Here is a 21,977-nt window from a genome sequence, read left to right as displayed (position 1 = left end):
GAATCAGAGGCGGGGAATCAGAGGCGGGGAATCAGAGGCGGGGAATAAGAGGCGGGAAATCAGAGGCGGGGAATCAGAGGCGGGGAATCAGAGGCGGGGAATCAGAGGCGGGGAATCAGAGGCGGGGAATCAGAGGCGGGGAATCAGAGGCGGGGAATCAGAGGCGGGGAATCAGAGGCGGGGAATCACAGGCAGGGAATCTGAGGCAGGGAATCTGAGGCGGGGAATCAGAGGCGGGGATTCAGAGGCGGGGAATCAGAGGCGGGGAATCACAGGCAGGGAATCAGAGGCGGGGAATCAGAGGCGGGGAATCAGAGGCGGGGATTCAGAGGCGGGGAATCAGAGGCGGGGAATAAGAGGCAGGGAATCAGAAGAAGGGATTCAGATGAAGGGAATCTGAGGCAGGGAATCTGAGGCAGGGAATCTGAGGAAGGGAATCAGAGCAGGGGAATCTGAGGCGGGGAATGAGAGGCGGGGAATGAGAGGCGGGGAATCAGAGGCAGGGAATCAGATGCGGGGAATCAGAGGCAGGGAATCTGAGGCAGGGAATCTGAGGCAGGGAATCTGAGGCGGGGAATCAGAGGCGGGGAATCAGAGGCGGGGAATCAGATGCGGGGAATCAGAGGCAGGGAATCTGAGGCAGGGAATCTGAGGCAGGGAATCTGAGGCGGGGAATCAGAGGCGGGGATTCAGAGGCGGGGAATCAGAGGCGGGGAATAAGAGGCAGGGAATCAGATGAAGGGAATCAGATGAAGGGAATCCGAGGCAGGGAATCTGAGGCAGGGAATCTGAGGCGGGGAATCAGAGGCGGGGAATCAGAGGCGGGGAATCTGAGGTGGGGAATAAGAGGCGGGGAATCAGAGGCGGGGAATCAGAGGCGGGGATTCAGAGGCGGGTAATCAGATGCGGGGAATCAGAGGTGGGGAATCAGAGGCAGAGGATCAGAGGCGGGGTATCAGATGCGGGGAATCAGAGGCGGGGAATCAGAGGCGGGGAATCAGAGGCGGGGTATCAGAGGCGGGGAATCTGAGGCGGGGAATCGGAGGCAGGGAATCAGATGAAGGGTATCTGAGGCAGGGAATCTGAGGCAGGGAATCTGAGGCAGGGAATCAGAGGCAGGGAATCTGAGGCGGGGAATCTGAGGCGGGGAATCTGAGTCGGGAAATCTGAGGCGGGGAATCTGAGGCAGGGAAACAGGTGGATAAACAGAGGCAGGTAAACATAGGCGGATAAATAGAGGCGGGGAAAGAGGTGGGCAAAACATAGTGGTTGGAACTTGTGTGTTGAAAATGTGGTACACAAAACAGATCAAACAGATGTTGAAATTGAGGGAGGGAAAGAGAGGCGTGGAAAGAGTGGAGGGGAAAGAGTGGGGGTGAATGAGAGGCCCAGAGACAGAGGCGGGGAATCAGATGCGGGGAATCATAGGCGGGGAATCAGAGGCGTGGAATCAGAGGCGGGGAAAGAGATGTGGGGAAACGGAGGCCGGGAAAGTTGTGCGGAAAGGGAGGCGGGGAATCAGAGGCGGGGAATCAAAGGCGGGGAATCAGAGGCGGGGAATCAGAGGCAGGGAATCAGAGGCGGGGAATCAGAGGCGGGGAATCAGAGGCGGGGAATCAGAGGCGGGGAATCAGAGGCGGGGAATCAGAGGCGGGGAATCACAGGCAGGGAATCTGAGGCAGGGAATCTGATGCAGGGAATCTGAGGCAGGGAATCTGAGGCGGGGAATCAGAGGCGGGGAATCAGAGTCGGGGAATCAGAGGCGGGGAATCAGAGGCGGGGAATCAGAGGTGGGGAATAAGAGGCAGGGAATCAGATGAAGGGATTCAGATGAAGGGAATCTGAGGCAGGGAATCTGAGGCAGGGATTCTGAGGCAGGGAATCAGAGCCGGGGAATCGGAGGCGGGGAATCAGAGGCGGGGTTTCAGATGAAGGAAATCTGAGGCAGGGAATCTGAGGCAGGGAACCTGAAGCGGGGAATCAGAGGCGGGGAATCAGAGGCGGGGAATCAGAGGCGGGGAATCAGATTCGGGGAATCTGAGGCAGGGAATCTGAGGCAGGGAATCTGAGGTGGGGTATCTGAGGCGGGGAATAAGAGGCGGGGAATCAGAGGCGGGGAATCAGAGGCGGGGAATCAGAGGCGGGGAATCTGAGGCGGGGAATCAGAGGCAGGGAAGCAAATGAAGGGAATCTGAGGCATGGAATCTGAGGCAGGGAATCTGAGGCAGGGAAACAGAGGCAGGGAATCTAAGGCAGGGAATCTAAGGCGGGGAAACTGAGGCGGGGAATCTGAGTCGGGCAATCTGAGGCGGGGAATCTGAGGCAGGGAAACAGGTGGATAAACAGAGGCAGTTAGACATAGGCGGATAAATAGAGGCGGGGAAAGAGGTGGGCAAAACATAGTGGTTGGAACTTGTGTGTTGAAAATGAGGTACACAAAACAGATCAAACAGAGTTGTTGAAATTGAGGGAGGGAAAGAGAGGCGCGGAAAGAGTTGATGGGAAAGAGTGGGGGTGAATGAGAGGAGCAGAGACAGAGGCGGGGAATCAGAGGCGAGGAATCATAGGCAGGGAATCAGAGGTGTGGAATCAGAGGCGGGTAAAGAGATGTGGGGAAACGGAGGCCGGGAAAGTTGCGCGGAAAGGGAGGCGGGGAATCAGAAGCGGGGAATCAGAGGCGGGGCATCTGAAGCGGGGAATCAGATGCGCAGAATCAGAGGCGGGGAATCAGAGGCGGGGAATCAGAGGCGGGGACCCAGAGGCGGGGAATCAGATGCGGGGAATCAGAGGCAGGGAAGCTGAGGCAGGGAATCTGAAGCAGGGAATCAGAGCCGGGGAATCTGAGGCGGGGAATAAGAGGCGGGGAATCAGAGGCGGGGAATCAGAGGCGGGCAATCAGAGGCGGGGAATCAGAGGCGGGAAATCAGAGGCGGGGAATCAGAGGCGGGGAATCAAAGGGGGGGAATCAGAGGTGGGGAATCAGAGGCGGGGAATCTGAGGCAGGGAATCTGAGGCGGGGAATCAGAGGCGGGGAATCGGAGGCGGGGATTCAGAGGCGGGGAATCTGAGGCAGGGAATCTGAGGCAGGGAATCTGAGGCGGGGAATCAGAGGCGGGGAATCTGAGGCAGGGAATCTGAGGCGGGGAATCAGAGGCGGGGAATCTGAAGCGGGGAATCAGAGGCGGGGAATCAGAGTTAGGGATTCAGAGGCGGGGAATAAGAGGCAGGGAATCAGATGAAGGGAATCAGATGAAGGGAATCTGAGGCAGGGAATCTGAGGCAGGGAATCTGAGGCGGGGAATCTGAGGCAGGGAATCTGAGGCAGGGAATCTGAGGCAGGGAATCTGAGGCGGGGAATCAGAGGCGGGGAATCAGAGGCGGGGAATCAGAGGCGGGGAATCAGAGGCGGGGAATCAGAGGCGGGTAATAAGAGGCAGGGAATCAGATGAAGGGAATCAGATGAAGGAAATCTGAGGCAGGGAATCAGAGGCGGGGAATCAGAGGCGGGGAATCACAGGCAGGGAATCTGAGGCAGGGAATCTGAGGCAGGGAATCTGAGGCGGGGAATCAGAGGCGGGGAATCAGAGTCGGGGAATCAGAGGCGGGGAATCAGAGGCGGGGTATCAGAGGCGGGGAATAAGAGGCAGGGAATCAGATGAAGGGATTCAGATGAAGGGAATCTGAGGCAGGGAATCTGAGGCAGGGATTCTGAGGCAGGGAATCAGAGCCGGGGAATCAGAGGCGGGGAATCAGAGGCGGGGAATCAGAGGCGGGGATTCAGATGAAGGAAATCTGAGGCAGGGAATCTGAGGCAGGGAACCTGAAGCGGGGAATCAGAGGCGGGGAATCAGAGGCGGGGAATCAGAGGCGGGGAATCAGATGCGGGGAATCTGAGGCAGGGAATCTGAGGCAGGGAATCTGAGGTGGGGTATCTGAGGCGGGGAATCAGAGGCGGGGAATCAGAGGCGGGGAATCTGAGGCGGGGATTCAGAGGCAGGGAAGCAAATGAAGGGAATCTGAGGCATGGAATCTGAGGCAGGGAATCTGAGGCAGGGAAACAGAGGCAGGGAATCTGAGGCAGGGAATCTGAGGCGGGGAAACTGAGGCGGGGAATCTGAGTCGGGCAATCAGAGCCGGGGAATCTGAGGCGGGGAATGAGAGGCGGGGAATGAGAGGCGGGGAATCAGAGGCGGGGAATCAGAGGCAGGGAATCAGATGCGGGGAATCAGAGGCAGGGAATCTGAGGCAGGGAATCTGAGGCAGGGAATCTGAGGCGGGGAATCAGAGGCGGGGAATCAGAGGCGGGGAATCAGAGGCAGGGATTCAGAGGCGGGGAATCAGAGGCAGGGAATCTGAGGCAGGGAATCTGAGGCGGGGAATCAGAGGCAGGGAATCTGAGGCAGGGAATCTGAGGCAGGGAATCAGAGGCAGGGAATCAGAGGCGGGGAATCTGAGGTGGGGAATAAGAGGCGGGGAATCAGAGGCGGGGAATCAGAGGCGGGAATTCAGAGGCGTGTAATCAGAGGCGGGGTATCTGATGCGGGGAATCAGAGGCAGGGAATCTGAGGCGGGGAATCTGAGGCGGGGAATCTGAGGCGGGGAATCTGAGGCGGGGAATCAGAGGCGGGGAATCAGAGGCGGGGTATCGGAGGCGGGGAATCGGAGGCGGGGAATCGGAGGCAGGGAATCAGATGAAGGGTATCTGAGGCAGGGAATCTGAGGCAGGGAATCTGAGGCAGGGAATCTGAGGCGGGGAATCTGAGGCGGGGAATCTGAGTCGGGAAATCTGAGGCGGGAAATCTGAGGCGGGAAATCTGAGGCGGGGAATCTGAGGCAGGGAAACAGGTGGATAAACAGAGGCAGGTAAACATAGGCGGATAAATAGAGGCGGGGAAATAGGTGGGCAAAACATAGTGGTTGGAACTTGTGTGTTGAAAATGTGGTACACAAAACAGATCAAACAGAGTTGTTGAAATTGAGGGAGGGAAAGAGAGGCGTGGAAAGAGTGGAGGGGAAAGAGTGGGGGTGAATGAGAGGCCCAGAGACAGAGGCGGGGAATCAGATGCGGGGAATCATAGGCGGGGAATCAGAGGCGTGGAATCAGAGGCGGGGAAAGAGATGTGGGGAAACGGAGGCCGGGAAAGTTGTGCGGAAAGGGAGGCGGGGAATCAGAGGAGGGGAATCAGAGGCGGGGAATCAGAGGCAGGGGATCAGAGGCGGGGAATCAGAGGTGGGTAATCAGAGGCGGGGAATCAGAGGCGGGGAATCAGAGGCGGGGAATCAGAGGCGGGGAATAAGAGGCAGGGAATCAGATGAAGGGAATGAGATGAAGGGAATCTGAGGCAGGGAATCTGAGGCAGGGAATCTGAGGCGGGGAATCACAGGCAGGGAATCTGAGGCAGGGAATCTGAGGCAGGGAATCTGAGGCGGGGAATCAGAGGCGGGGATTCAGAGTCGGGGAATCAGAGGCGGGGAATCAGAGGCGGGGAATCAGAGGTGGGGAATAAGATGCAGGGAATCAGATGAAGGGATTCAGATGAAGGGAATCTGAGGCAGGGAATCTGAGGCAGGGATTCTGAGGCAGGGAATCAGAGCCGGGGAATCAGAGGCGGGGATTCAGATGAAGGAAATCTGAGGCAGGGAATCTGAGGCAGGGATTCTGAGGCTGGGAATCAGAGGCGGGGAATCAGAGGCGGGGATTCAGATGAAGGAAATCTGAGGCAGGGAATCTGAGGCAGGGAACCTGAAGCGGGGAATCAGAGGCGGGGAATCAGAGGCGGGGAATCAGAGGTGGGGAATCTGAGGCGGGGAATCAGAGGCAGGGAAGCAAATGAAGGGAATCTGAGGCATGGAATCTGAGGCAGGGAATCTGAGGCAGGAAAACAGAGGCAGGGAATCTGAGGCAGGGAATCAGAGGCGGGGAATCTGAGGTGGGGAATAAGAGGCGGGGAATCAGAGGCGGGGAATCAGAGGCGGGGATTCAGAGGCGTGTAATCAGAGGCGGGGTATCAGATGCGGGGAATCAGAGGCGGGGAATAAGAGGCAGGGAATCAGATGAAGGGAATCAGATGAAGGGAATCCGAGGCAGGGAATCTGAGGCAGGGAATCTGAGGCAGGGAATCAGAGGCGGGGAATCAGAGGCGGGGAATCTGAGGTGGGGAATAAGAGGCGGGGAATCAGAGGCGGGGAATCAGAGGCGGGGATTCAGAGGCGTGTAATCAGAGGCGGGGTATCAGATGCGGGGAATCAGAGGCAGGGAATCTGAGGCGGGGAATCTGAGGCGGGGAATCTGAGGCGGGGAATCTGAGGCGGGGAATCAGAGGCGGGGAATCAGAGGCGGGGTATCAGAGGCGGGGAATCTGAGGCGGGGAATCGGAGGCAGGGAATCAGATGAAGGGTATCTGAGGCAGGGAATCTGAGGCAGGGAATCTGAGGCAGGGAATCAGAGGCAGGGAATCTGAGGCGGGGAATCTGAGGCGGGGAATCTGAGTCGGGAAATCTGAGGCGGGGAATCTGAGGCAGGGAAACAGGTGGATAAACAGAGGCAGGTAAACATAGGCGGATAAATAGAGGCGGGGAAAGAGGTGGGCAAAACATAGTGGTTGGAACTTGTGTGTTGAAAATGTGGTACACAAAACAGATCAAACAGAGTTGTTGAAATTGAGGGAGGGAAAGAGAGGCGTGGAAAGAGTGGAGGGGAAAGAGTGGGGGTGAATGAGAGGCCCAGAGACAGAGGCGGGGAATCAGATGCGGGGAATCATAGGCGGGGAATCAGAGGCGTGGAATCAGAGGCGGGGAAAGAGATGTGGGGAAACGGAGGCCGGGAAAGTTGTGCGGAAAGGGAGGCGGGGAATCAGAGGAGGGGAATCAGAGGCGGGGAATCAGAGGCAGGGGATCAGAGGCGGGGAATCAGAGGCGGGGAATCAGAGGCAGGGAATCTGAGGCAGGGAATCTGAAGCAGGGAATCAGAGCCGGGGAATCTGAGGCGGGGAATAAGAGGCGGGGAATCAGAGGCGGGGAATCAGAGGCGGGGAATCAGAGGCAGGGAATCAGAGCCGGGGAATCTGAGGCGGGGAATAAGAGGCGGGGACCCAGAGGCGGGGAATCAGATGCGGGGAATCAGAGGCAGGGAATCTGAGGCAGGGAATCTGAAGCAGGGAATCAGAGCCGGGGAATCTGAGGCGGGGAATAAGAGGCGGGGAATCAGAGGCGGGGAATCAGAGGCGGGGAATCAGAGGCGGGCAATCAGAGGCGGGGAATCAGAGGCGGGAAATCAGAGGCGGGGAATCAGAGGCGGGGAATCAAAGGCGGGGAATCAGAGGCGGGGAATCAGAGGCGGGGAATCAGAGGCGGGGAATCAGAGGCGGGGAATCAGAGGCGGGGAATCAGAGGCGGGGAATCAGAGGCGGGGAATCAGAGGCGGGGAATCAGAGGCGGGGAATCAGAGGCGGGGAATCAGAGGCGGGGAATCAGAGGCGGGGAATCAGAGGCGGGGAATCAGAGGCGGGGAATCAGAGGCGGGGAATCAGAGGCGGGGAATCAGAGGCAGGGAATCTGAGGCAGGGAATCTGAGGCAGGGAATCTGAGGCGGGGAATCAGAGGCGGGGAATCGGAGGCGGGGATTCAGAGGCGGGGAATCTGAGGCAGGGACTCTGAGGCAGGTAATCTGAGGCGGGGAATCTGAGGCGGGGAATCAGAGGCGGGGAATCAGAGGCGTGGAATCAGAGGCGGGTAAAGAGATGTTGGGAATCGGAGGCCGGGAAAGTTGTGCGGAAAGGGAGGCGGGGAATCAGAGCGGGGAATCAGAGGCGGGGAATCTGTAGTGGGGAATCAGAGGCGGGGAATCAGAGGCAGGGAATCAGAGGCGGGGAATAAGAGGCAGGGAATCAGATGAAGGGAATCAGATGAAGGGAATCTGAGGCAGGGAATCTGAGGCAGGGAATCTGAGGCGGGGAATCTGAGGCAGGGAATCTGAGGCGGGGAATCTGAGGTGGGGAATCAGAGGCAGGGAATCAGAGGCGGGGAATCAGAGGCGGGGAATCAGAGGCGGGGAATCAGAGGCGGGGAATCAGAGGTGGGGAATAAGAGGCAGGGAATCAGATGAAGGGAATCAGATGAAGGAAATCTGAGGCAGGGAATCTGAGGCAGGGAATCAGAGGCGGGGAATCTGAGGCGGGGAATCAGAGGCGGGGAATCAGAGGCGGGGAATCAGAGGCGGGGAATCAGTGGCGGGGAATCAGAGGTGGGGAATAAGAGGCAGGGAATCAGATGAAGGGAATCAGATGAAAGGAATCTGAGGCAGGGAATCTGAGGCAGGGAATCTGAGGCAGGGAATCAGAGCCAGGGAATCTGAGGCGGGGAATCAGAGGCGGGGAATCAGAGGCGGGTAATCAGAGGCGGGGAATCGGAGGCGGGGAATCAGATGCGGGGAATCAGAGGCAGGGAATCTGAGGCAGGGAACCTGAGGCAGGGAACCTGAGGCGGGGAATCAGAGGCGGGGAATCAGAGGCGGGGAATCAGAGGCGGGGAATAAGGGGCAGGGAATCAGATGAAGGGAATCTGAGGCAGGGAATCTGAGGCAGGGAATCTGAGGCAGGGAATCTGAGGCGGGGAATCAGAGGCTGGGAATCAGAGGTGGGGAATCAGAGGCGGGGAATCAGATGCGGAGAATCAGAGGCGGGGAATCAGAGGCGGGGAATCACAGGCGGGGAATCAGATGCGGGGAATCAGAGGCAGGGAATAAGAGGCAGGGAATCAGAGGCGGGGAATCAGATGTGGGGAATCAGAGGAAGGGAATCTGAGGCATGGAATCTGAGGCAGGGAATCTGAGGCGGGGAATCAGAGGCGGGGAATCAGAGGCGGGGAATCTGAGGCGGTAAACTGAGGCGGGGAATCTGAGGCAGGGAAACAGGTGGATAAACAGAGGCAGGTAAACATAGGTGGATAAATAGAGGCGGGGAAAGCGGTGGGCAAAACATAGAGGTTGGAACTTGTGTTTTGAAAATGAGGTACACAAAACTGATCAAACAGAGTTGTTGAAATTGAGGGAGGGAAAGAGAGGCGCGGAAAGAGTGGGGGTGAATGAGAGGCGCAGAGACAGAGGCGGGGAATCAGAGGCGGGGAATCATAGGCGGGGAATCAGACGCATGGAATCAGAGGCGGGGAAAGAGATGTGTGGAAACGGAGGCCGGGAAAGTTGCGCGGAATGGGAGGCGGGGAATCAGAGGCGGGGAATCAGAGGCGGGGAATCTGAGGCGGGGATTCAGAGGCGGGGAATCAGAGGCGGGGAATCAGAGGCGGGGAATCAGAGGCGGGGAATCAGAGGCGGGTAATCAGATGCGGGGAATCAGATGTGGGGTATCAGAGTCGGGGAATAAGAGGCAGGGAATCAGATGAAGGGAGACAGATGAATGGAATCTGAGGCAGGGAATCTGAGGCAGGGAATCTGAGGCGGGGAATCTGAGGCGGGGAATCAGAGGCGGGGAATCAGAGGCGGGGAATCTGAGGCAGGGAATCTGAGGCAGGGAATCTGAGGCAGGGAATCTGAGGCAGGGAATCTGAGGCGGGGAATCTGAGGCGGCGAATCAGAGGCGGGGAATCAGAGGCAGGGAATCAGAGGCGGTGAATCAGAGGCGGGGAATCAGAGGCGGGGATTCACAGGCAGGGAATCTGAGGCAGGGAATCTGAGGCAGGGAATCTGAGGCGGGGAATCAGATGCGGGGAATCAGATGCGGGGAATCAGAGGCAGGGAATCTGAGGCAGGGAATCTGAGGCAGGGAATCTGAGGCGGGGTATCTGAGGCGGGGAATCAGAGGCGGGGAATCAGAGGCGGGGAATCAGAGGCGGGGAATCAGAGGCGGGGAATAAGAGGCAGGGAATCAGATGAAGGAAATCAGATGAAGGGAATCTGAGGCAGGGAATCTGAGGCAGGGAATCTGAGGCAGGGAATCAGTGCCGGGGAATCTGAGGCGGGGAATCAGAGGCGGGGAATCAGAGGCGGGGAATCAGAGGCGGGGATTCAGATGAACGGAATCTGAGGCAGGGAATCTGAGGCAGGGAATCAGAGGCGGGGAATCAGATGCGGGGAATCAGAGGCAGGGAATCTGAGGCAGGGAATCTGAGGCAGGGAATCTGAGGCGGGGTATCTGAGGCGGGGAATCAGAGGCGGGGAATCAGAGGCGGGGAATCAGAGGCGGGGAATCAGAGGCGGGGAATAAGAGGCAGGGAATCAGATGAAGGAAATCAGATGAAGGGAATCTGAGGCAGGGAATCTGAGGCAGGGAATCTGAGGCAGGGAATCAGTGCCGGGGAATCTGAGGCGGGGAATCAGAGGCGGGGAATCAGAGGCGGGGAATCAGAGGCGGGGATTCAGATGAACGGAATCTGAGGCAGGGAATCTGAGGCAGGGAATCTGAAGCGGGGAATCAGAGGCGGGGAATCAGAGGCGGGGAATCAGAGGCGGGGAATCAGATGCGGGGAATCAGAGGCAGGGAATCAGAGGCAGGGAATCAGAGGCGGGGAATCAGATGCGGGGAATCAGAGGCAGGGAATCTGAGGCAGGGAATCTGAGGCAGGGAATCTGAGGCGGGGTATCTGAGGCGGGGAATCAGAGGCGGGGAATCAGAGGCGGGGAATCAGAGGCGGGGAATCTGAGGCGGGGAATCAGAGGCAGGGAATCAGATGAAGGGAATCTGAGACATGGAATCTGAGGCAGGGAATCTGAGGCAGGGAATCTGAGGCGGGGAATGAGAGGCGGGGAATCAGAGGCGGGGAATCAGAGGCGGGGAATCAGAGGCGGGGAATCAGATGCGGGGAATCAGAGGCAGGGAATCTGAGGCAGGGAATCTGAGGCAGGGAATCTGAGGTGGGGAATTAGAGGCGGGGAATCAGAGGCGGGGAATCAGAGGCGGGGAATCAGAGGCGGGGAATCAGATGCGGGGAATCAGATGCGGGGAATCAGAGGCATGGAATCTGAGGCAGGGAATCTGAGGCAGGGAATCTGAGGCAGGGAATCTGAGGCGGGGAATCAGAGGCGGGGAATCTGAGGTGGGGAATCAGAGGCAGGGAATCAGATGAAGGGAATCTGAGGCAGGGAATCTGAGGCAGGGAATCTGAGGAAGGAAATCAGAGGCAGGGAATCTGAGCCAGGGAATTTGAGGCGGGGAATCTGAGGCGGGGAATCTGAAATCGGGGAATCTGAGGCGGGGAATCTGAGGCAGGGAAACAGGTGGATAAACAGAGGCAGGTAAACATAGGCGGATAAATAGAGGCGGGGAAAGAGGTGGGCAAAACATAGTTGTTGGAACTTGTGTGTTGAAAAAGAGGTACACAAAACAGATCAAACAGAGTTTTTGAAATTGAGGGAGGGAAAGAGAGGCGTGGAAAGAGTGGAGGGGAAAGAGTGGGGGTGAATGAGAGGCCCAGAGACAGAGGCGGGGAATCAGAGGCGGGGAATCATAGGCGGGGAATCAGAGGCGTGGAATCAGAGGCAGGGAAAGAGATGTGGGGAAACGGAGGCCGGGAAAGTTGTGCGGAAAGGGAGGCGGGGAATCAGAGGGGGGAATCAGAGGCGGGGAAACAGAGGCGGGGAATCAGAGGCAGGGAATCAGATGCGGGGAATCAGACGCGGGTAATCAGATGCGGGGAATCAGAGGCGGGGAATCAGAGGCGGGGAATAAGAGGCAGGGAATCAGATGAAGGGAATCAGATGAAGGGAATCTGAGGCAGGGAATCAGAGGCGGGGAAGCAGAGGCGGGGAATCAGAGGCGGGGAATCACAGTCAGGGAATCTGAGGCGGGGAATCTGAGGCAGGGAATCTGAGGCGGGGAGTCAGAGGCGGGGAATCAGAGTCGGGGAATAAGAGGCAGGGAATCAGATGAAGGGAATCTGATGAAGGGAATCTGAGGCAGGGAATCTGAGGTAGGGAATCTGAGGCAGGGAATCAGAGCCGGGGAATCTGAGGCGGGGAATCAGAGGCGTGGAATCATAGGCGGGGAATCAGAGGCGGGGATTCAGATGAAGGGAATCTGAGGCAGGGAATCTGAGGCAGGGAATCTGAAGCGGGGAATCAGAGGCGGGGAATCATAGGCGGGGAATCAGAGGCAGGGAATCTGAGGCAGGGAATCAGAGCCGGGGAATCTGAGGCGGGGAATCAGAGGCGGGGAATCAGAGGCGGGGAATCAGAGGTGGGGAATCAGAGGCAGGGAATCTGAGGCAGGGAATCTGAGGCAGGGAATCTGAGGCGGGTTATCTGAGGCGGGGAATCAGAGGCGGGGAATCAGAGGCGGGGAATCAGAGGCGGGGAATCTGAGGCGGGGAATCAGAGGCAGGGAATCAGATGAAGGGAATCTGAGGCAGGGAATCTGAGGCAAGGAATCTGTGGTGGGGAATCTGAGTGGGGCAATCTGAGTGGGGCAATCTGAGGTGGGGAATCTGAGGCAGGGAAACAGGTGGATAAACAGAGGCAGGTAAACATAGGCAGATAAATAGTGGCGGGGAAAGAGGTGGGCAAAACATAGTGGTTGGAACTTGTGTGTTGAAAATGAGGTACACAAAACAGATCAAACAGAGTTGTTGAAATTGAGGGAGGGAAAGAGAAACGTGGAAAGAGTGGAGGGGAAAGAGTGGGGGTGAATGAGAGGCGCAGAGACAGAGGCGGGGAATCTGAGGCGGGGAATCAGAGGCGGGGAATCAGAGACGGGGAATCAGAGGCGGGGAAGAAAAGACAGGGAATCAGATGAAGGGAATCAGAGGAAGGGAATCTGAGGCAGGGAATCTGGGGCGGGGAATCAGAGGCGGGGAATCAGAGGCGGGGAATCAGTGGCAGGGAATCAGAGGCGGGGAATCAGAGGCTGGGATTCAGAGGCGGGGAATCTGAGGCAGGGAATCTGAGGCAGGGAATCTGAGGCGGGGAATCAGAGGCGGGGAATCAGAGGCGGGGAATCAGAGGCGGCGAATCAGAGGCAGGGAATCAGAGGCGGGGAATAAGAGGCAGGGAATCAGATGAAGGGAATCAGATGAAGGGAATCTGAGGCAGGGAATCTGAGGCGGGGAATCTGAGGCGGGGAATCAGAGGCGGGGAATCTGAGGCGGGGAATCAGAGGCACGGAATCAGATGAAGGGAATCTGAGGCAGTGAATCTGAGGCAGGGAATCTGAGGCAGGGAATCAGAGGCAGGGAATCTGAGGCAGGGAATCTGATGCGGGGAATCTGAGGCGGGGAATCTGAGTCGGGGAATCTGAGGCGGGGAATCTGAGGCAGGGAAACAGATGGATAAACAGAGGCAGGTAAACATAGGCGGAGAAATAGAGGCGGGGAAAGAGGTGGGCAAAACAGAGTGGTTGGAACTTGTGTGTTGAAAATGAGGTACACAAAACAGATCAAACAGAGTTGTTGAAATTGAGGGAGGGAAAGAGAGGTGCGGAAAGAGTGGAGGGGAAAGAGTGTGGGTGAATGAGAGGCGCAGAGACAGAGGCGGGGAATCAGAGGCGGGGAATCATAAGCGGGGAATCAGAGGCGTGGAATCAGAGGGAGGGAAAGAGATGTGGGGAAACGGAGGCCGGGAAAGTTGCGCGGAATGGGAGGCGGGGAATCAGAGGCGGGGAATCAGAGGCGGGGAATCTGAGGCGGGGAATCAGAGGCGGGGAATCAGAAGCGGGGAATCAGGGGCGGGGAATCAGAGGCGGGTTATCAGATGCGGGGAATCAGAGGTGGGGAATCAGAGGCGGGGAATAAGAGGCAGGGAATCAGATGAAGGGAATCTGAGGCAGGGAATCTGAGTCAGGGAATCTGAGGCGGGGAATCTGAGGCGGGGAATCAGAGGCGGGGAATCAGAGGCGGGGAATCAGAGGCGGGGAAACAGAGGCGGGGAATCAGAGGCGGGTAATCACAGACAGGGAATCTGATGCAGGGAATCTGAGGCAGGGAATCTGAGGCAGGGAATCTGAGGCAGGGAATCTGAGGCGGGTTATCTGAGGCGGGGAATCAGAGGCGGGGAATCAGAGGCGGGGAATCAGAGGCGGGGAATCTGAGGCGGGGAATCAGAGGCAGGGAATCAGATGAAGGGAATCTGAGGCATGGAATCTGAGGCAGGGAATCTGAGGCAGGGATTCAGAGGCAGGGAATCTGAGGCAGGGAATCTGAGGCAGGGAATCTGAGGCGGGGAATCTGTGGTGGGGAATCTGAGTGGGGCAATCTGAGTGGGGCAATCTGAGGTGGGGAATCTGAGGCAGGGAAACAGGTGGATAAACAGAGGCAGGTAAACATAGGCAGATAAATAGTGGCGGGGAAAGAGGTGGGCAAAACATAGTGGTTGGAACTTGTGTGTTGAAAATGAGGTACACAAAACAGATCAAACAGAGTTGTTGAAATTGAGGGAGAGAAAGAGAGGTGCGGAAAGAGTGGAGGGGAAAGAGTGGGGGTGAATGAGAGGCGCAGAGACAGAGGCGGGGAATCTGAGGCGGGGAATCAGAGGCGGGGAATCAGAGGCGGGGAATCAGAGGCGGGGAAGAAAAGACAGGGAATCAGATGAAGGGAATCAGATGAAGGGAATCTGAGGCAGGGAATCTGGGGCGGGGAATCAGAGGCGGGGAATCAGAGGCGGGGAATCAGTGGCAGGGAATCAGAGGCGGGGAATCAGAGGCTGGGATTCAGAGGCGGGGAATCTGAGGCAGGGAATCTGAGGCAGGGAATCTGAGGCGGGGAATCAGAGGCGGGGAATCAGAGGCGGCGAATCAGAGGCGGCGAATCAGAGGCAGGGAATCAGAGGCGGGGAATAAGAGGCAGGGAATCAGATGAAGGGAATCAGATGAAGGGAATCTGAGGCAGGGAATCTGAGGCAGGGAATCTGAGGCGGGGAATCAGAGGCGGGGAATCAGAGGCGGGGATTCTGAGGCGGGGAATCAGAGGCACGGAATCAGATGAAGGGAATCTGAGGCAGTGAATCTGAGGCAGGGAATCTGAGGCAGGGAATCAGAGGCAGGGAATCTGAGGCAGGGAATCTGATGCGGGGAATCTGAGGCGGGGAATCTGAGTCGGGGAATCTGAGGCGGGGAATCTGAGGCAGGGAAACAGGTGGATAAACAGAGGCAGGTAAACATAGGCGGAGAAATAGAGGCGGGGAAAGAGGTGGGCAAAACAGAGTGGTTGGAACTTGTGTGTTGAAAATGAGGTACACAAAACAGATCAAACAGAGTTGTTGAAATTGAGGGAGGGAAAGAGAGGTGCGGAAAGAGTGGAGGGGAAAGAGTGTGGGTGAATGAGAGGCGCAGAGACAGAGGCGGGGAATCAGAGGCGGGGAATCATAAGCGGGGAATCAGAGGCGTGGAATCAGAGGGAGGGAAAGAGATGTGGGGAAACGGAGGCCGGGAAAGTTGCGCGGAATGGGAGGCGGGGAATCAGAGGCGGGGAATCAGAGGCGGGGAATCTGAGGCGGGGAATCAGAGGCGGGGAATCAGAAGCGGGGAATCAGGGGCGGGGAATCAGAGGCGGGTTATCAGATGCGGGGAATCAGAGGTGGGGAATCAGAGGCGGGGAATAAGAGGCAGGGAATCAGATGAAGGGAATCTGAGGCAGGGAATCTGAGTCAGGGAATCTGAGGCGGGGAATCTGAGGCGGGGAATCAGAGGCGGGGAATCAGAGGCGGGGAATCAGAGGCGGGGAAACAGAGGCGGGGAATCAGAGGCGGGTAATCACAGACAGGGAATCTGATGCAGGGAATCTGAGGCAGGGAATCTGAGGCGGGGAATCAGAGGCGGGGAATCAGAGGCGGGGAATCAGTGGCGGGGAATCAGAGGCGGGGAATCAGAGGCGGGGATTCAGAGGCGGGGAATCTGAGGCAGGGAATCTGAGGCAGGGAATCTGAGGCCGGGAATCAGAGGCGGGGAATATGAGGCGGGGAATCAGAGGCGGCGAATCAGAGACAGGGATTCAGAGGCGGGGAATAAGAGGCAGGGAATCTGAGGTGGGGAATCAGAGGCAGGGAATCAGATGAAGGGAATCTGAGGCAGGGAATCTGAGGCAGGGAATCTGAGGCAGGGAATCAGAGGCAGGGAATCTGAGGCAGGGAATTTGAGGCGGGGAATCTGTGGCGGGGAATCTGAGTCGCGGAATCTGAGGCGGGGAATCTGAGGCAGGGAAACAGTTGGATAAACAGAGGCAGGTAAACATAGGCGGATAAATAGAGGCGGGGAAAGAGGTGGGCAAAACATAGTGGTTGGAACTTGTCTGTTGATAATGAGGTACACAAAACAGATCAAACAGAGTTTTTGAAATTGAGGGAGGGAAAGAGAGGCGTGGAAAGAGTGGAGGGGAAAGAGTGGGGGTGAATGAGTGGCCCAGAGACAGAGGCGGGGAATCAGAGGCGGGGAATCATAGGCGGGGAATCAGAGGCGTGGAATCAGAGGCGGGGAAAGAGATGTGGGGAAACGGAGGCCGGGACAGTTGTGCGGAAAGGGAGGCGGGGAATAAGAGGGAGGAATCAGAGGCGGGGAATCAGAGGCGGGGAATCAGAGGCAGGGAATCAGATGCGGGGAATCAGAGGCGGGTAATCAGATGCGTGGAATCAGAGGCGGGGAATCAGAGGCGGGGAATAAGAGGCAGGGAATCAGATGAAGGGAATCAGATGAAGGGAATCTGAGGCAGGGAATCTGAGGCAGGGAATCTGAGGCGGGGAATCTGAGGCGGGAAATCAGAGGCGGGGAATCAGAGGCAGGGAATCAGAGGCGGGGAATCAGAGGCGGGGAATCAGAGGCAGGGAATCAGATGCGGGGAATCAGACGCGGGTAATCAGATGCGGGGAATCAGAGGCGGGGAATCAGAGGCGGGGAATAAGAGGCAGGGAATCAGATGAAGGGAATCAGATGAAGGGAATCTGAGGCAGGGAATCAGAGGCGGGGAAGCAGAGGCGGGGAATCAGAGGCGGGGAATCACAGTCAGGGAATCTGAGGCGGGGAATCTGAGGCAGGGAATCTGAGGCGGGGAGTCAGAGGCGGGGAATCAGAGTCGGGGAATCAGAGGCGGGGAATCAGAGGCGTGGAATCAGAGGCGGGGTATCAGAGGGGGGAATAAGAGGCAGGGAATCAAATGAAGGGAATCTGATGAAGGGAATCTGAGGCAGGGAATCTGAGGTAGGGAATCTGAGGCAGGGAATCAGAGCCGGGGAATCTGAGGAGGGGAATCAGAGGCGTGGAATCATAGGCGGGGAATCAGAGGCGGGGATTCAGATGAAGGGAATCTGAGGCAGGGAATCTGAGGCAGGGAATCTGAAGCGGGGAATCAGAGGCGGGGAATCATAGGCGGGGAATCAGAGGCAGGGAATCTGAGGCAGGGAATCAGAGCCGGGGAATCTGAGGCGGGGAATCAGAGGCGGGGAATCAGAGGCGGGGAATCAGAGGTGGGGAATCAGAGGCAGGGAATCTGAGGCAGGGAATCTGAGGCAGGGAATCTGAGGCGGGTTATCTGAGGCGGGGAATCAGAGGCGGGGAATCAGAGGCGGGGAATCAGAGGCGGGGAATCTGAGGCGGGGAATCAGAGGCAGGGAATCAGATGAAGGGAATCTGAGGCATGGAATCTGAGGCAGGGAATCTGAGGCAGGGATTCAGAGGCAGGGAATCTGAGGCAGGGAATCTGAGGCAGGGAATCTGAGGCGGGGAATCTGTGGTGGGGAATCTGAGTGGGGCAATCTGAGTGGGGCAATCTGAGGTGGGGAATCTGAGGCAGGGAAACAGGTGGATAAACAGAGGCAGGTAAACATAGGCAGATAAATAGTGGCGGGGAAAGAGGTGGGCAAAACATAGTGGTTGGAACTTGTGTGTTGAAAATGAGGTACACAAAACAGATCAAACAGAGTTGTTGAAATTGAGGGAGAGAAAGAGAGGTGCGGAAAGAGTGGAGGGGAAAGAGTGGGGGTGAATGAGAGGCGCAGAGACAGAGGCGGGGAATCTGAGGCGGGGAATCAGAGGCGGGGAATCAGAGGCGGGGAATCAGAGGCGGGGAAGAAAAGACAGGGAATCAGATGAAGGGAATCAGATGAAGGGAATCTGAGGCAGCGAATCTGGGGCGGGGAATCAGAGGCGGGGAATCAGTGGCAGGGAATCAGAGGCGGGGAATCAGAGGCTGGGATTCAGAGGCGGGGAATCTGAGGCAGGGAATCTGAGGCAGGGAATCTGAGGCGGGGAATCAGAGGCGGGGAATCAGAGGCGGGGAATCAGAGGCGGCGAATCAGAGGCAGGGAATCAGAGGCGGGGAATAAGAGGCAGGGAATCAGATGAAGGGAATCAGATGAAGGGAATCTGAGGCAGGGAATCTGAGGCAGGGAATCTGAGGCGGGGAATCAGAGGCGGGGAATCAGAGGCGGGGAATCTGAGGCGGGGAATCAGAGGCACGGAATCAGATGAAGGGAATCTGAGGCAGTGAATCTGAGGCAGGGAATCTGAGGCAGGGAATCAGAGGCAGGGAATCTGAGGCAGGGAATCTGATGCGGGGAATCTGAGGCGGGGAATCTGAGTCGGGGAATCTGAGGCGGGGAATCTGAGGCAGGGAAACAGGTGGATAAACAGAGGCAGGTAAACATAGGCGGAGAAATAGAGGCGGGGAAAGAGGTGGGCAAAACAGAGTGGTTGGAACTTGTGTGTTGAAAATGAGGTACACAAAACAGATCAAACAGAGTTGTTGAAATTGAGGGAGGGAAAGAGAGGTGCGGAAAGAGTGGAGGGGAAAGAGTGTGGGTGAATGAGAGGCGCAGAGACAGAGGCGGGGAATCAGAGGCGGGGAATCATAAGCGGGGAATCAGAGGCGTGGAATCAGAGGGAGGGAAAGAGATGTGGGGAAACGGAGGCCGGGAAAGTTGCGCGGAATGGGAGGCGGGGAATCAGAGGCGGGGAATCTGAGGCAGGGAATCTGAGGAGGGGAATCAGAGGCTGGGAATCAGAGGTGGGGAATCAGAGGCGGGGAATCAGATGCGGAGAATCAGAGGCGGGGAATCAGAGGCGGGGAATCACAGGCGGGGAATCAGATGCGGGGAATCAGAGGCAGGGAATAAGAGGCAGGGAATCAGAGGCGGGGAATCAGATGTGGGGAATCAGAGGAAGGGAATCTGAGGCATGGAATCTGAGGCAGGGAATCTGAGGCGGGGAATCTGAGGCGGGGAATCAGAGGCGGGGAATCAGAGGCGGGGAATCAGAGGCGGGGAATCATAGGCGGGGAATCAGACGCATGGAATCAGAGGCGGGGAAAGAGATGTGTGGAAACGGAGGCCGGGAAAGTTGCGCGGAATGGGAGGCGGGGAATCAGAGGCGGGGAATCAGAGGCGGGGAATCAGAGGCGGGGAATCAGAGGCGGGGAATCAGAGGCGGGTAATCAGATGCGGGGAATCAGATGTGGGGTATCAGAGTCGGGGAATAAGAGGCAGGGAATCAGATGAAGGGAGTCAGATGAATGGAATCTGAGGCAGGGAATCTGAGGCAGGGAATCTGAGGCGGGGAATCTGAGGCGGGGAATCAGAGGCGGGGAATCAGAGGCGGGGAATCTGAGGCAGGGAATCTGAGGCAGGGAATCTGAGGCAGGGAATCTGAGGCAGGGAATCTGAGGCAGGGAATCTGAGGCGGGGAATCTGAGGCGGCAAATCAGAGGCGGGGAATCAGAGGCAGGGAATCAGAGGCGGGGAATCAGAGGCAGGGAATCTGAGGCAGGGAATCTGAGGCAGGGAATCTGAGGCGGGGAATCAGATGCGGGGAATCAGAGGGAGGGAATCTGAGGCAGGGAATCAGAGGCGGGGAATCAGATGCGGGGAATCAGAGGCAGGGAATCTGAGGCAGGGAATCTGAGGCAGGGAATCTGAGGCGGGGTATCTGAGGCGGGGAATCAGAGGCGGGGAATCAGAGGCGGGGAATCAGAGGCGGGGAATCAGAGGCGGGGAATAAGAGGCAGGGAATCAGATGAAGGAAATCAGATGAAGGGAATCTGAGGCAGGGAATCTGAGGCAGGGAATCTGAGGCAGGGAATCAGTGCCGGGGAATCTGAGGCGGGGAATCAGAGGCGGGGAATCAGAGGCGGGGAATCAGAGGCGGGGATTCAGATGAACGGAATCTGAGGCAGGGAATCTGAGGCAGGGAATCTGAAGCGGGGAATCAGAGGCGGGGAATCAGAGGCGGGGAATCAGAGGCGGGGAATCAGATGCGGGGAATCAGAGGCAGGGAATCAGAGGCAGGGAATCAGAGGCGGGGAATCAGATGCGGGGAATCAGAGGCAGGGAATCTGAGGCAGGGAATCTGAGGCAGGGAATCTGAGGCGGGGTATCTGAGGCGGGGAATCAGAGGCGGGGAATCAGAGGCGGGGAATCAGAGGCGGGGAATCTGAGGCGGGGAATCAGAGGCAGGGAATCAGATGAAGGGAATCTGAGACATGGAATCTGAGGCAGGGAATCTGAGGCAGGGAATCTGAGGCGGGGAATGAGAGGCGGGGAATCAGAGGCGGGGAATCAGAGGCGGGGAATCAGAGGCGGGGAATCAGATGCGGGGAATCAGAGGCAGGGAATCTGAGGCAGGGAATCTGAGGCAGGGAATCTGAGGTGGGGAATTAGAGGCGGGGAATCAGAGGCGGGGAATCAGAGGCGGGGAATCAGAGGCGGGGAATCAGATGCGGGGAATCAGAGGCATGGAATCTGAGGCAGGGAATCTGAGGCAGGGAATCTGAGGCGGGGAATCTGAGGCGGGGAATCAGAGGCGGGGAATCAGAGGCGGGGAATCAGAAGCGGGGAATCTGAGGTGGGGAATCAGAGGCAGGGAATCAGATGAAGGGAATCTGAGGCAGGGAATCTGAGGCAGGGAATCTGAGGCGGGGAATCAGAGGCAGGGAATCAGATGAAGGGAATCTGAGGCAGGGAATCTGAGGCAGGGAATCTGAGGCAGGGAATCAGAGGCAGGGAATCTGAGCCAGGGAATTTGAGGCGGGGAATCTGAGGCGGGGAATCTGAAATCGGGGAATCTGAGGCGGGGAATCTGAGGCAGGGAAACAGGTGGATAAACAGAGGCAGGTAAACATAGGCGGATAAATAGAGGCGGGGAAAGAGGTGGGCAAAACATAGTTGTTGGAACTTGTGTGTTGAAAAAGAGGTACACAAAACAGATCAAACAGAGTTTTTGAAATTGAGGGAGGGAAAGAGAGGCGTGGAAAGAGTGGAGGGGAAAGAGTGGGGGTGAATGAGAGGCCCAGAGACAGAGGCGGGGAATCAGAGGCGGGGAATCATAGGCGGGGAATCAGAGGCGTGGAATCAGAGGCAGGGAAAGAGATGTGGGGAAACGGAGGCCGGGAAAGTTGTGCGGAAAGGGAGGCGGGGAATCAGAGGGGGGAATCAGAGGCGGGGAATCAGAGGCGGGGAATCAGAGGCGGGGAATCAGATGCGGGGAATCAGACGCGGGTAATCAGATGCGGGGAATCAGAGGCGGGGAATCAGAGGCGGGGAATAAGAGGCAGGGAATCAGATGAAGGGAATCAGATGAAGGGAATCTGAGGCAGGGAATCAGAGGCGGGGAAGCAGAGGCGGGGAATCAGAGGCGGGGAATCACAGTCAGGGAATCTGAGGCGGGGAATCTGAGGCAGGGAATCTGAGGCGGGGAGTCAGAGGCGGGGAATCAGAGTCGGGGAATCAGAGGCGGGGAATCAGAGGCGTGGAATCAGAGGCGGGGAATCAGAGGCGGGGATTCAGATGAAGGGAATCTGAGGCAGGGAATCTGAGGCAGGGAATCTGAAGCGGGGAATCAGAGGCGGGGAATCATAGGCGGGGAATCAGAGGCAGGGAATCTGAGGCAGGGAATCAGAGCTGGGGAATCTGAGGCGGGGAATCAGAGGCGGGGAATCAGAGGCGGGGAATCAGAGGTGGGGAATCAGAGGCAGGGAATCTGAGGCAGGGAATCTGAGGCAGGGAATCTGAGGCGGGTTATCTGAGGCGGGGAATCAGAGGCGGGGAATCAGAGGCGGGG

Source organism: Narcine bancroftii, chromosome 8 (genome assembly GCF_036971445.1).
Source record: "Narcine bancroftii isolate sNarBan1 chromosome 8, sNarBan1.hap1, whole genome shotgun sequence".
NCBI lineage: Eukaryota > Metazoa > Chordata > Chondrichthyes > Torpediniformes > Narcinidae > Narcine > Narcine bancroftii.
Note: the sequence above shows the minus strand (reverse complement) of the source record.